This window comes from Tyto alba, unplaced genomic scaffold (assembly GCF_018691265.1).
Source record: "Tyto alba isolate M040663 unplaced genomic scaffold, T.alba_DEE_v4.0 Super-Scaffold_38, whole genome shotgun sequence".
In the NCBI taxonomy this organism is placed as follows: Eukaryota; Metazoa; Chordata; class Aves; order Strigiformes; family Tytonidae; genus Tyto; species Tyto alba.
The window spans coordinates 24,255,737-24,271,896 of NW_024881313.1; the positions used below are offsets into that span (position 1 = coordinate 24,255,737).

The 16,160-nt window shown below is 43.5% G+C and overlaps 1 protein-coding gene across 8 annotated transcripts in view; it reads right to left on the reverse strand.

Annotated features, from left to right (window-relative positions):
• The window catches only part of MPP7 (membrane palmitoylated protein 7), a 157,149-nt gene extending 153,461 nt beyond the window's left edge, over positions 1 to 3,688 (reverse strand). For all 8 annotated transcript variants that reach the window (XM_042802051.1, XM_042802053.1, XM_042802048.1 and 5 more), the window contains exon 1: positions 3,592 to 3,688. The gene's annotated coding sequence lies outside the window, so the exon portion shown is untranslated. The remainder of the gene's footprint in view (positions 1 to 3,591) is intronic.
• Between the last annotated feature and the right edge of the window lie 12,472 nt (positions 3,689 to 16,160).

Consider the following 16,160-nt stretch of genomic DNA (forward strand, 5'->3'; position numbering starts at 1 on the left):
AGTATTACATACTTTAAGGTGGTACTGTCTAGTCTAGATTTTAACCTGATCTGTTATTTCATATAAGTAACATAAGAGCAGCAATATGGGATGACATTAGCCTTCACAGCTGAATGTAAAAGTGACAAAAAAGAGCATGTTGGCCACAGTAAAAAGACACAATCCCAAAAGCTTAAACATACTGAAACCCTTTTACATTAGCAGCTCATCTCTTCTCCAGAGCTAATAACTGAGAGATAAGATTCATTCTACCATGATTCATAATGTAGATGGATAAACCATTTTCAGGGTAAGACTTGGAGTCCTGAAAACTAATCTGCTTAATGCTATAGCTTAAGAACACATTGACTTTTATAGCCTTCCAAAGTGGAGGGAAAATTCAAGTCGTGTTCTTCGGTAGCTAAGCATAATGAACATAGATATTCAAGAACACCAAAGTTTTGTACATCTTCAGACATGTGCTATTTTTGTTTTCTGCTGGTTTTCCCCTAAGTGCAAGACTGCTAGCTGAAATAAGGAGCATGTCAATGTACCTCTATCATTTATCATTGTCTTTGGAAACTCACTTGTCAAAGAACTTTGCTGAATACTTCATAGTCATGCTCAAAATGGTTCTGTAAAATATGCAAACATGGAGTCAGAGCTGTTCTCAGACCTGCCATACAGGCAACATGACATGGGGCAGAACTAGTGATCCGAACTGTCAAGGGACATTAAGGATGCTGCACTGTATTAAGCAGTACTTGCTCCTGTCTACTTCTGTAACACAGGGCAAGGCACTGTATTAGATAAGTACCATATCACTTGTGATGTAAACAACCAGGATCCACTGAAAGCAGGTATAAATGAATTCTATTATATTATTGTATTTCTAAGACTAAAATTAGGAAGGGACGAGTTAATATACTGTGTCTTTTCCTTAATGAACAACAAACAGCAGCAACCACAATGAAATCTTTTTAGGAGATGGGGTCACGAAGAGTATATACAGCACAGTCTGGAATTAGACTGCATTAGCACAACTATGTGGGAAGCTTTCATGACTCCCACACATAATTCACGTAGTTCTAGATGGTGAAACTTGCTTAATTCACTGCAGTAACTTTCCAACTAACAGACACTTTTCTAGCAGCAAGACCGGACTTCTCTCCTGCTTTTATTTATTAACATAGCAAGTTCTACAGTAAACCTTAACGCAAAGGAACCAGTTTAGAGGGAAGATGCCACTGAACAACTTTTTATTAAACCTCTCTGCTCTCTTCCATATGCTAGAGATGCTCATGGATACCCAGGTGCTTGACACATAAAAAAGGGAGATCGAGTGCAGGAAAGCCTAACTAAGGCTGGAGTTTCAGTGAAAGACAACGTTGCAATATCCTAAGAACAGACAGGAGTTGCAGCAGATTCCAGCAAGGCTTTCGTGAGAAGCACAGTACTCCCACAAGGCACTCAGGAAAAGGCTGGAAGTTGCCACTTAGAAAACATGCTTGTAATGATTTCCTATCAGGAGTTAGGATGTCCTATAAATGTTGACAAAAATGCAAAAAAAGCATCCAAATTAATACAGTCATTAGCCTGCTTTCTCTGCACCTGGTATTGACGTTTATACTGTACTCTTAAAAACCTACGCCTCTGATTCCTGCCTAATTTAAAATTTACATTCCAAATTGCACACTACTGCACAGAAAACGTTGTATTACAAACACAAAAATGTCATACTAAGGTTCAAGGTCCATCTAACACGGTATCCTGTCTCTAACAGGCACTGCTAGTGGATGCCTAAAGGAGAGAACAAGAACAGAGTAAACACACAGCCACCCCTCCTTGATGTACTTTGAGAGCTGACAGCAATCTGCAGCTCTGAAACTTCCCCTGTCTCCTTTTAAGTGTACACAAGTAAATATAAACACATTCACACTAAAGTCCAAAGCTATTGAGTCTGAAATAATTTAAATCCACTTTTCACCATTTAGGTTAGTGCTTTACTCCTTTTCATTCTGATGAAACTGATGAGTCTCATTCATTCATTCCCTAGCTCTACAAGATTAAAACCCCAAACCTAAATTAAGTGTTGCTTTAAGACAGCTTTTAGAAGCTACATGCAATCACCCATTCTGAATACAAAATACTTACTCAATCCAAACAGTGATATCTAGAAAATTCCTAATGTTAATTCTAAGTGAGATTAGAAATCTGATCATCCACATCAACTAGAGCAAACAACTTTCACTAAGTGAATAACCTAGTTGCAAGTTAAGTAAGCGTTTTCAGTAAATATGGCCAAGATGTAAACATCCCTCCATAAGTGATCTGAAAGATAATGATAACACTTCATACCAAAATTCTAATTTCTATATTTTCAAGTGAACATCTATAAGATACAGGTTTAACAAAAACAACACCACTCCTCATTAAAATGGGGCTCTTGATCTAAGTAAACTTAAAATAAGAAGATAAGAAGTTTGAACCTCATCTAAAAAAAAAAAAAATCTAACTGTAAAAGACAAATGCTGAATTCAAGTACTAAAGATTGCCATGAGGTCTAAAGATGCTGGTCACCACTGTCCAGACTACACAGTCTTCTTCAAAAGGAAGATCTCCAAAAAACGCTGAAAGCTGTTGCCCTTGAAGATACTCCACAGCTTATTTAGATGGAAGGAAAGGCAAAGATTTGGTGAGCTGTTAAGAAATCAAATCAAAGAAAAAGCTCTGGAAATGCAGAAATGCTGGTTTTTATAAATACAGATTAAATACAATAAAGGTAGGAATTCAGAGGTGAAAGCACAAAAGTATTACGCAAAGGCATCTCCTGCTTGTCCGAGCTCTTACATCAAATATCATCATTTACATTCTTCACACACAACACACCAAATTAATAACGCTATTTATTACTCAACACTGATTAAACGTAGGCATTAGCAGTATCAGTGAGGAGCTGGTTCCGCAGGTGAATTAAGTTATTCTCAGCCAATTCATAAAAGCACCTCACGGTACCGATAACATATAAATTAAAGTTTAGAGGTCTCCTGAGTCCGGCTGCGTAGTCTGATGTCATTTAATGGTTTAGTCACATCCATTACTTGCTCCCAACGAGCTCTCAACTCCTCCCGCCAGCCCGGCAGGTTTGCAAAGCGAGGCACAGCCGAAGCACCAGCCGTGACTAAATTCGCCTCCCCACCCCACCCCACCCCCCCTTCTCGCCCACCGGGTGGGTTTCAGCGCGGTGCCGGCGGGGAGGTCTGCTCCCCGGGCCTGGCTCCCGCGGGCGGGGATGGAGACCTCCCCTCCCGGCACCACCGCGGCCGCGAGAGCCGCCTCAGCCCGAGGGGACCCCCCGCGCGGGCAGCGGGGCACGGTCCCGCGGGGCTCCCCCGCCGCCGTGGGGCTCACTCGGGCGGCGGATGGCCGGGGAGGGGGCGGGAGCCACCTCGGAACCGGCGCCCCGCGCCAGGGCCACAGACCTTCCCCCCCGGGGCCGAACGCCCCCCCGCCCCGACCCCGCGGCGGCGGGGGGGGGAAAGGGGAAGGACGCAGACCCCCGCGCGCGGCACTGCCCCCCCCCTCATCCCGAGAAGGCGCCGCAGCTCCTACCTGCAGCCGGGCCTCCCGGGTGGCGGCAGACGCGCCCCAGCCTCCTTCTACCCCCGGAGCCGCACGCCCCGGCTCCCCATCGCCGCCGCCGCCGCGCTGGGCCGGGCCGGGCGCGCCGGGCCCCTCCCACCGGGGCGGGGCTCCGCCGAGCCCAACGGCCGCTCGCCAGGCCCTACCCCGACCCCCCCCCCCCCCCAGCCGTGCCCGGGCCCACGCCAAGGAAAGGCTCGCGCTCTATTGGCTGGAGGAGGGAGGAGCGCGCAAAGTGGGGCGCCGATTGGCCGCGGGGCGAGGCGGCGGCCCGCCCCCCCGGGGTCGCGTGACGCCGGGTGGCGGGGGGCTCGGCGCTGCCCGTTCGGGGCCGGGGGCGTTCGGCATCGTGGCCGAAACGGGGCCCGGGGGAGCCCGCGGGGATCCCGCCACGGAGGCTGAGGGGGAGGAGAGCTGCTGCTGTAGCTGGCCACGCAGCGTGGCGGGGGTCTCGCAGCAGGGAACTCACCTGTAGCCGCGGCCCTCCCAGGCGTGGGACCTCCTGGTGCTGCGTGTGGCCGGGGGGCAGCCCGGGGGGCAGCGGGAGCCTCCGCAGGTAGCGGGGGTCGGTCTTTGCTTTTCGGCCTGAGAGACCGGCGAAGCCACGCGCGGCAGATCGTTTTCGGAAGTTTGCAGGTGGTGTGCTCGGGGGAGGCAGGGCGGGGGGCGCGAAGCCTGAGGCGGCCAGGTAGGGGCTGGGAGGTGGGCAGGGCAGTGGTGGCTTCAGCAGGAGCACAGGCTGCAGCCCCATCTCTGCGTGAAAGGGGATTTTGTTCATTCAGTGAATCGATCCTTGATGGGTTTATTTTTTCATACACCAAGGGTTCTTCTAGCCTTTTCAACGTGAAGGAATTCACCGGTGTTACAAGTACATGCGTTTACAGCAGCAGTTATCCGATGACCAGCATTTAGTGCAGCCACCTTGTAGAGGTGCAACCGTAGCCTACACCAGGCTGTACTGATACTAGTTCTTGGCGAGTCTCAAAATATGTCCTTACAGGTGGCTTTGGAGAGCTTTAATTCTCCTGTACTTAGTGGGACTTTGCAGCATTGTCTTCAAGTAACATTTTCAGTGGAATGTTTAATCGTGGCAGAAGTTCATGGAGGCACGTAAACAGTTCCAGAAGACTATTATTTTCATACAATTTCCTCTCATTTCTTGGGGCAGGTCTTTTATTACCAAACACATATAGTTGTGTAGTGTATAATGGAACTAATTTTATTCAACCTTCTCTGACATTTGTTCCTGTTCAATTTAAAATTATGCTTTTTTGGCACACTACAGGATGACAAGATTTCATTATGCTGTTCATTGGTTTTTGTTTAGATCAGCAAATCATTAACAATTACTTCCTTCTTATCCATATCTTCAAAGACTTGGGACATGATCCTTCCTTTTGTGATCCATCAGCAGCTGAAGCATTCCTGAAAGGAAACCGGTTGAACATATGTGGTTAGTTTTGAAATAAATTATTCTCAAAGAGTAATTACAATGCCTAGAGGTGCTAGACACCTCAAGATGTAGCCCAGTTTCTGGATGAATACATGTTTTTTTGTGTTTTTTGAGATCATATTTTAAATATTCACCTCGCTTTCCTTTTAAATAAGTGTTTCACAAGATTAAACAAATGCCAAGCTAATAATTTTCTTCTTTTTATGCTAAGTACCACCCAAGTACTTTTTCATATCTTAAGACTTAACCTTATTTGGAAACTTAATTTAAAAAAAACCCAAACAGTTCTGAGTTCTGATACTTTATATGCAAACTTTTAGTTGAGGCCAGGATATTGTAGGAGAAACTTAAATACCCCAGGATGAAAATGCTGACAGACACTAAGCAACAAAACTCCAAAACAAGTCTTCTGGCCAGAGAGATGAATTGCCATTGTACCCATCCAAGTATTACCCTTCTTTTCCTATTGTAGGGTTTGGCAAGAGTGAGGTGAGACCTCCATCGGTTTTGAAAAAGGGTGTATTCTCTGCAAACCCAAAACAAAGCAACTCCTGTAAGCTGAACACTCCCATGTGATAGCAAACGAGATGGAACTGAGAATTAAGAGCTTTCCACAGGTCCGTGCTTTTTCCAAACACAAGGGAGACAACTGACTCCGGAGGACATTCTCCAGGCTTACTGTAGTTAAGAACTAAGCATCCCAACACCATTAAATCAGTCCAAGTCTGAGCGTCAAAGATCCAGACTAGCAAAAGATAACGAGGGAGTTAAATTTAGGCAGATGAGATGCCCTTCTCCCTTTAATTTCCTCTCAGGGGCTTCTCTGGTGGAAAAGGACAGGAAGAAATAAGACACTTAAGAAGCTGTTGTGACAGACGAGTCCCCCCAACGCTTTAGACATGACTGATACAGCTGGAGGATTTTATTCTGTTTTGCTGACATGGTTGGAAATCTGCAGAAGTAGCATCCTGCATCTCTCTCGGGAATGCAGCAGTAGAAAGACATCTCAGGTGGTACCACATCTGCAGATCACTGTAGGACCACAGATTCTTCTGGTTGCCTCTGAACATCTAGCCGATCACAAGGTGTTGGCACCTCTCTCTTGAGTTGCTAAGTTGTTGTTACAAAGCAGCTAAAACATATTACTTGCCTAAAATTATTTTTCCATGCAGGCAATTGCTGCATCTGGCACAAAGATGTTATATGATCATTAATGAGAAGTGAAACTGATCCAGTTTGTTTTCAAAATGTGGGATGATTTGAGAACTCCTGCTTTAAATATGTTTAGCTGTGTGTGTGTAGAGGCTGCTTTGGTGTTCTTCACCTCCTGACTGACACTTTCACTGTGCATAGCTGAGATTCTTGCATAATTTAACAGAGCCATCTCAGGTGTCTCCCTCTCTGTTCAGAGCATTCAATCCGTGCTCTCCAGATTTTGGCACACAGCTTCTATTACATTACATTTACAGAAGAGTATACCAGACTTGCTTATTTAGAAAATTTCCTAGAGAACAGGGTGGGTTTTTCTCAAACACATATGTTTGAATAGCTCCCAAAATATTTATGACAGCTGTCTCCAGTCAAGTTTTTTATTTCCTTGATTTTAGTCTGATAAAAGTATAATCAATATTAATAAATTTCCTGTCTCAAATTTCAGCATTGTTGCTGCAAGTGAAATAAATAGTTGTAGACATCTTTTTTTTTCTAATGCATTGTAAATGCTTGCTGGGTTTTCTGTGTCACTGTTTCATCTTCATAGTATTCCAGCAGACAGGCTTGTGGCTAGCAGGAAGGATTGGCTGAATGGAACTGGAACCAGCAAAAAATCTGTTTCAGTCATTGCAAACTGAGCATACTGGAAAATATGTAAAAATAGATTCATTTATTAAAAGCATATTTATTTTGTTTTCTCACTTTTTCCTATTATAATTGCAAAACCTTCTGAAATGGGTTGTTCAGCAAAACTCAAGTATACCTAGGTACAGTAAATGAATTATGCAAATGATTTTATTGAAAGAAAACGTACGTTCATGTGTACACATTGTTTGCATGGTTCTCCTGTTACAGATGCAACCTGTAGTAAAATTCTAGTTTGTTAAAGCAAAGGAGTGCTCTAGAGACTCCAGATTTCTGACTGATATGGTAGAAATCTGTCATGTTTGTGTAGGACACATGGAGTTTGAATACATTAATATGAATAAATATTAAAATATGTTAAACATTATTCTTCATGGGTTTAGGTTGTTTCCCTGAGGAAACAGGGTTTATGATATTTGATGTTCATAAGTAATCTGTCTGTGAGTCCCCCTTAGCGATTTCTGGATTTTTCTATCTGCACTTAAGGTAATTTTAACTTTCTTCTTTCATTATATTTATAAAAATCTCAAAATGCATCAGACTTCTTCCCTCCAACATGTAAACTTTTGCTGTCTATAGAGTTCTCAGTACTTTTCTGTGAGACCACCTTTACGATTTTCTGGTATATGAGAATTTCATCTCAGAATCCAGCTGTCATAAAGGTACATACATGATGCAGAGAGACATCTTCAAGTCTGACCTTATTATTCTTCTACATGCTCAGTGGGCTTGCCGTGTCTGTTTTTGCTGTGTATAAGCTATTTTGAAGACACACAGTTTTGATAAATAACCAAGCTCAGTTTTGTCCCTTCACCAGATATCTCTCATTCTTCTTGCTCCATCTTACAGTTTCCCTTAGTGCAGATCACACTGATATCCCTTCTGCCATTCATAACACCAACCTCTCACTTACAAAGTAGAAACTAAATAAAGTTGATTGAGCAGAAATACAACAATTTGCCTTACAACAATTTACCTATTAGACTGATATTTCAAATTCTGTTTTACTTTGAATTCTTTCCTGGATGTCTTCCTCATGATTTTGCTTCCAAACCATACCAGATAAGCTGTTCTGTAGTTTTTATGCTCTTTCATCCAGATTCATGCTACTGATACATAAAATTGTCCAGTCATCAGGCTACAGTCCAGTCTGCTGAACTTTGCAATACATCCCTTGATGCCACTCCATCCAGCTTGAGAAGTTCTGTTGGAGCCTCCTCTGACTTGGAGTCTTCCTGTTCTGAAAAGATAATTATATTAATTTTGAATGCTATTTCATGTTTTTATGGTGGCAGTTCTCCACTCCATATAATTAGTTTCAATAGTTTTTAATACAGTTCCTCGTTGTATAATCGGTGTCTGACCATCCCTTGTTTTTCTTACTAGAATCTCACACATTAATGATTTGTTAATTCTGGCTTGCAGTTAAAACACTTCCATTATTGACATGCAGAAATCAAACATCTCAGAGTCTTGCTGCCACCTCCCGATCCCTGGCACACCTACTGATGTCTTACTTAATCTTGTTTAATGATCTGGATTTGCTTAACTAAGCCACCTACCACCACCAGACTGCACTGAACCAAAAGCAGACATATCCTTCATACTTCTTAGTATTTATGTTGTATTTTAATACAGTGTTTGGATAGGAGAAAAACAGATAGGGTTGAAACTAAGAACAAAAAAATGGGTGGTTGCAATACTTCTAAACAAAAGAGTACTTACGAGTTAAATGTTGATGTTGAAGTTTCTTATAAAACAACTTCAGGATTTGTAGAAGAGTTGTGAAAGAAAAAACATAATGAATGTGAAATTCAGGATGTATCATCCCTAATTAAGCTTGCACTGTATTTTGCTGAACTCCTAGGAGGGTGAAATGTTTTCATCATGAGATAGTTAAAATGTCACTACTTTCTTCATTTTTCCTGGCAATTACAGAAAACTACTATTATTCATGAATTTGGATGTGGCTGCAAGCCAAGAATATGCTGTTTTGTGAGTGTGATCCTGCACGTGCATTTTAGTCTTCCACTCACAGACTGAGGGGAACTCTGATACTCAGATCAAAGTCAGAAGCAAGGGAGTGTGATCCACCAGTCACACATGTGCTTTTGAGTGGCAGACAGAAGGATAGAGAAGAATAGAATTTGGTTGGATTAGCAGCTATCATTTCATTTGAATTTGCTATCTGGCTGCCTGATCTCATTTCCCTACATTTTCTCTTCTAAACCCTGTCTGATCCTCTCTTGCAGTCGGGAAGCAGACTGGAGCACAGCTGTGCAAACCAGAGCTAAGGCAATGGGCACAGTGTGCTGCTCCTTTCCCTTTGGGCAGTGCGTGGCTATAAAATGGAAAACAGATAGCCCTTTGGTATGGTCTTAAGTTATGACCATGTACAGTTGACAGTACCAGCTGTAACCTTTAGAGAATGCATTAGAAAAGAGGCAACTGCTCAGGTACAGACATGACACCAAGATTAACAGGAAATCTACAACTATAATCTCTCAAAAGCACATCATCTAATAAGAGGGAGCCAGATGTATTTTTTCACAAACTGGAATGCACTTGTGGCATATTCTCAGTTTAAAACTTCTTCAATAAATTAGTGATATTATGCTAACAGGAAAATGGAGTAACTGATGCTGAGTGCCTCTGGCAAACAGTCTGTTGCAGAGGGAGAAGGTCTGCTTTGGAGCTAACCTGGCCCTCCCAATTCACAAATGTTATGCACGTGGCTGCAAATTGGGGAATATCGGAACCAGGGAGATGGTAATCCGTAGCCTGCAGAAGATACCAGCCCTGTGAATGTCTCCCTAATTAAACAGTGTTACAGCAGCTGTAATACCTGAGATGCACCACCAGCACTTCTGTGTTTAGTGAGTAATAGAGAGGATCTTTCTAGGCTGAAAACTGAGCACTTATTACTGATGAGATGCTCATTATCAGTCCAGCTGTTATCAGTTATTATTAAGCATACTAATTCTCCATCAAATTGTTAAACTAATGCTTACTAGGGTTGCCTGACAAAAACTGAGCACCATGTACTCCTCCAGGTATCAGGGAAGACACCAGAAATTAATATAAATTTTCTTCCAAAAAATTAGCAAGATCTACACCTTCCTCTTACACTCAGCGAGGTGTGGTCAAGCCTACCCTTAAAATCAGGATTGCACCCAGCGGTGTTGCACTTAGTCTGTACCAAAAGATCACAACAGCACAAGCTTTAGAGCTTCCTGATGACTCAGCACAAGCTCCTGTGCTCATTCATTGGATTTGGATGACTTAAGCACAGGCAAATGCCTTGCAGGCAGTAGTGTGATAGTCTCGGATTTACCTGTTCCTCAGTACTTGCAGAGGTGCTTTGAGCTCTGGCAGCAGCAGATCTCACATCCAGAAAAGAAGTGGCTCACGGGTGCCTTCTGCATAAATCCACTGGCAAACCTTCCTTCCCCAGGTGAAGCAGTTGTTTCTCAGACTTCCCAGAACTCCTCCTCTGGGCTCAAGCACAAGCTCCTACCTGTGAAAGGCGACTTATACCCAGCAGCACCAAATGCCACTCAGGATCAATAGAAATAAGGACCGTAAGTCTGACCAGAGCTGGTGAATGCCATACTCCTCCTTCTTCACACTCCTCTGATGCCAGCTCTGGAGAGGGCTGAATTAGGAGCTCTACTCTTTCGGCAACTGGAAGATACTGCCTTTTTAACATGACTGGGGCAAAAGGCAAGTGGCTGCAGCTCAGTTTTGTCATTTTTTTTATGAGTGGTGGTCTTTCCAAGTCAACATTTTTACCTTTTTAGACTAGATAACACACTGTGGTTCTTCCGTTTCTATTTTCAGTTAGCTCATCTAGAGTGAATTGTAAGCAGGCTGGCTGTGCTTGCTGTCTGCCAGCACAAGCCAGACAATCTACTGCAAAATCTCATTATCAGTCTTTTATTTTAAACTCACTGAAACTCTAGTACTGTTCAGGTCTGCCAAAAGTGTTTTTCTATCTGTATAGAGGAATGGTATTTTCCGCCTGGAGAGTATCTTTATCCCCACTTTGCTCTTTTTTTTTGTGCATGTATGTGCACATATAAGGGAGGAGTGGGAAGAAGGAACAGCTCCCCTAAGAGACAAACATACATTTCTTTCCCCAAGCTGGAAACCTATTTAAATCTGTTTGCTGGGAATCAGCCCTTCAGCTGATTCCCAACACATGCACAAGGTAGGGTGAGCAGCTATGCCGAGTTTTTAAAGAGCTCATACAGTCTGTTACACAGGGTTTGACATTTCTGATGCAAGACCCAGCTTTTGACTCTTTGTGCCAAGCTACACTGATTCAGACTGGAAAAGCCTATACTGATTGTCTGCATCATTTCTTGCCTGGAGAAAATACCAGCTGAAGTGTTTAGTCATTTCTGAAATTAAATGTAGGAAGGGTATACTGGTTTTCAATAAGAAGAAATCAATCAAACTTTTTATGGAGAAAATTTGCTTTGAAATTGAGCAAGGCAGGCCTTTGTTAAATGCTTTTCACGGCACTAAAGAAAATCTACTCTAACTTGGCCAAATTTTATGGTATTTTAAATCTCTCTTATTTATGGAGACACTTGCTACTGCTTAAGGGTTAAGACTGTCCCAGAGCAAGCTTCTGCCTCTCACAGTCACAGTCCTCTTGTTTGTGCATCATTCCCACAGTTCAAATAAGGCTCTCCAGCCCCTTTCAGCTCCTAGCCTGGGCATGCACTCTCTGTACAAAGCCACTACAGATGCTGCAGCCCAGGATTACACGATGGAGACAGAATTTCCCAATAATGGTTGTTTCCAGCTGCTACACACTGAGCCAGAGCCAAGCAGCGAATGGAGAGCAGGGACACTTTCCTGCACTTTCAGTGACCTCTCTGCTGGCATCTAGGCAAAGCGAAGGAAGAATCTATCTGATTCAGCGGCAGACAGAGCAAGAGCCAGATCTAAGGCCTTGCCGTGGAGAAGCAGCAGGCTGTACTGGAAGTAGGAGCATGTGGGATGAAAACTGGGACTTGCAGAGAAGGCAGACATTCAGGATTGGCAGGACAGGAATACTGTTCTGAAGGCACCAAAGGAAACGACAAGTGGCAGACTGAAGACATCCAAAACAAGGTTATTAGGGTTGTAGGCTAAAAGGGTGGTAGAGGTGAATGTAGGATGGAGGAAACAAATTGCCAAAGAAACTGAGGCACAATAAAAGGAAACAGAGAAGTTGGGATGGAGAGGGAAGGCGTACTGAGGAAAGAGATAGGCACTAGAAACCAGCGGAGGCAGGTAGTGCTGGCAAGTGGATGGAATGAACAGTCCCAGATGGGAGAGAGCCAGGCAAAAGAGTCAGGAGGGAGTTTGGATTGCCTGGGCAAGGCGACGTGGAGTGTTGGCTCAGCTGGGAGTTTGAATGCAAGGGGTTGTTTTTAATGAACGTTGGTGAACAAAACAAATAAGGCAACAGTTGCAACAAAACATAAAGTAGCCAAATTATCTTATTGATAAAGGCCTGTAAGTGTACAGTCTGAGAAGACAAGAGGGACCCCAGGATGTGAATGACTGCCCGGCCTGAACCCAGGATCCACCCTCGCAGCACTCGTACGCTGGACTGGCTGCTGCTGCTCCTCCCAGCACTGTCAGACTGCACAGGGGACCATGCCGTGCCCACGCGACCGGCTTTAGCAGGGACGTGGGAGCCCACAGTGAAAAGGTTTGCTGACACCAGGAGTTCTTAGAAGTGGCATTGTTGCTGGCCTGGTGAGTCAATGAAGTCACCTGCTACATGTGCGTCTTTTCCAGGGTGGATCCTCTAGATCTTTTAGTGTGATTTTTACTTGCTCTCCATTTGCCACAACTTGGTGTTCAGGCTGTTGGCTGCATTCTGATGCCAGATATTAGGTGGAGAGGTTTTGGCTATCTCAGGTAACCATATTGCTTTTATTGATTTTAATCAACCAATAACAATAATCATAGCAAGATAAAAAGGGTGAAATCTGCCACAGGTGAAAGTGGGGGCCACTGTACTCATCAAATGAGTAGCAGATAATGATTATTATACTTAGCACTGCTTTCTTGGGTAGACTCTTATGCTTATTTTGGAAATAGTTCCAGATCTTCCTCCTCTGACCAGTGTGTATGGCCATGACTGTAAGAGCTCAAGCTAGGCTGATCCTCTTACTCTGGATTATGTTTAACAAAAACTGCAGCTATCTCCAGGTTTTCTGTGTGCAGAAGGTTGTTAAGCCACACAGCCTTTGGCATACCTGATGCTGGTCTTCATTTCTGTCTGCAGTGACACGTCAGCCTTTGTTGTGACCCAGTTTACTGTCATTTAAGATCAACTGGGTACCATCAGAATTTAAATCTTACGGTGTTTTGTAGACCATGAACAAATGTGTTCAGTAAGGCTGGTGCTGGTACAGAGTGTTGTCGGAATCACTCGTCTGGAGCTCCAGGGGGTGGTTTTGTGGCCCACAGTCTTATGGAAATGTTTACCACAGAGTAACACCTCAGTTGCCATTGATACTCCTTGGGGAAGGATGACTGAAGGCTTTGTCAGTGGACTAGTATGTCAGATGGTAGCAGGGGTTACTATCAGCTGAAGTCAGCTACACTTTTCTCATTCTCTTGACAGTCCTTTTCAACATACTTAGCAATTTTGATGGTGTTGATGTTTCATTCTGGCTGGAAATCTGAGAAAATGTCACACTTTACCATGGCATACCAGGGATGGTGCCTGTCCTGCCAGGAGAGTCGGCTCTAGGCCCAGGTGGCTGCAGCTCAGGACAGCGTGGGGCGGTGCTGTTGAAGTGTCACCTTTATCTTCAGTAGCTTTTTGCCATATCCTGGGCATCCAGCCCTGCAGCATCAGGTGCGTGTGGAGATGGACAGACAGCACTAACATTTCTTTTCCAGTTTCTGTAGCAATTATAGCATCACATTGTCAAACCTGCATATTAAACTAGATTAAATGTATCCTTTAATTTCAGTTTGTGATTCTTAAGATCTCTTTTTCCTGGTAGTACCTAGTGCTATATATCACTTCATCTGTTCAAAGCATGCTTTCTGCATCCTCAGCTGCAGCTATCCGAGTGTGTTTGCACATCAAATCCTAGGTTATCAAGTCAGCACCCAAAACGAGGGTTATGAAATTAAAGACTAACACAATAAGAACTCCTCTGCTGGAACTCTCTAGCAGAACCAGAGCAGACTTCAGTCCTCCAGGGACAGTGTTCTGCTATCTTAATTGTAAAGTAACCCTGTTTCTTCATGCAGTCGTCTGTGTCATTCACTGTTCATTTTCCAGTTTCAGCAACAATGGGAACAAGGGTCTGGCAGACAACAGAAGCTTTTTGGTTCAGAAACTGATTCATACCCACAGCAGGACTGAAAAACAAATATGAAATGTTGTAAAAAAAAACTATGCTAAAAGTTAAAATTACAAAATTAACTTTGTCAAGTTTTAATGAATAACTGTGCAACATTAATATTATTTTAATGTATTTTTTTTCTGAATACAGATACGTTTATGTGCTCTACCTGTTTGTCAGGTCACATTCTTTCTCATCCCCAGGGGGTGTTGATTAAAAATTACAAGAGATAGGAAAAACAGGAATGTTAATTTGGACGAGTCCATGCAGGCAGCTGAGACATGCCAGCATTACCGCTTCACTTCCATTTAGAATAGGAAAGCCCAACAGAAAGGGTTAAGGACATTTTTGCAAAGAAGCTCCTGGAAGCAGCTATGTTGAGATAAGTGTAAAACTACATGTATGCTGTTTTAGAAGAAAGGTTGTAGTCCCTTTATATAAGGCTTCTGCACCAGTAAAATACTATTTGGTTTTATAAAAAAGGATTGAAATGTAGACTTAAAGTAAGTTGACTGGACTTTTCTTCGATTGGATAATTCACATGTAATTCTGGAAATGCCAGACCCAATCTAGCAGCACATAATGTGGTGGTTTCTATCACTGAGCAGACCAGAGAGAGGTGGGACTACCTGGTTCCAGGTTGTTTATGGTGTACCTGTGACAGCACTTCACATGCAGTCAGTGTCACTGTGTGCAGGTGGCTTTTTGTATATTCTGCTTAAGGTACTGTCTTGGGGAGCTCAGAACCACTCTCCTCTTTGGGGCACTTGCCAGAAAGAGTATCAGAACTGAAGTGTTACAAAGTAGACAAATGTCCTGGTTTGGGCTGAAATAGAGTTAATATTCCTTTTCTGGGACTAGATGAGTGCTGTGTTTTGGATTTAGCTTTGGGTTTAGTATGAGAAGAATGCTGATAGCACACTGATGTTTTCAGCTGCTACTGAGACTTCAAGGACTCTCCGACTCCTCACGTCCTGCCCGTGCGCAAGGGCACAGGGAGCAGGGAGGGAGCACGGACAGAGCACCAGACCCAAACTGGCCAGTGAAATATTCCATATCATGGAACGCCATGCTCACTGTATAGAGGAGGGGTGGTCGGGAAGGGGCTCTCTCGCTTCCGGGATTGCGATTGCGGGATCTTGGTATTTCGGGGTCGCTGGCCGGGAACGGGCTGGGGATTGGTCAGCGGGTGGTGAGCAATTACGTTGTGCATTGCCTGTTTATATATTTCTTTTTTTTTCTATCATCATCATTGTTCTCATTTTATTGCCATTATTAAACTGTTCCTATCTCAGCCTGCGAGTCTCCCTTCACCCCTCTAATTCCCTCCCCCATGCCCAGGTGGGGAAGGGAAGGGAGGGTGACCAGCTGCAGTGCTTGGTTGCTGACCAGGCTCAAACCATGACAACAAATAAAATGCAAAAACATTGAGGGAAAACTTGCAGACCAAGTATGCTGCTTACTAAACCTGTTTGTCTTCTTAGACACCAGCAAAGGCTGATGAAAAAGACTCTTCCATAAAAACAAAAACAGCTTGTGTGTGCTGTGTAATGTTTTTCCTTTCAGAATCAGGTTGGCAGTGTCTCTTTAATGTGCAGCACTGTGAACTTAAAAGAAATCTCATTATCAGCCTTCCTAGCCTTAAGCACTTCATCAAGTATTCCATGATTGCTGGCTTGCAGATGCTGCAGTTAAGGTGCTGAGTGGTGGGGCTTTGTTTGTGTTCCCTTAGGCCCTTTTCTTGTTTTTGTATGTGGCTATAAATATCTTACTCCTGAGAAAAGACATGAAAGTGATCATATAGACATTAATTAGATGCCATATGATTTTTTTTTTCAAATTCTGGAGTCACGAAGCAT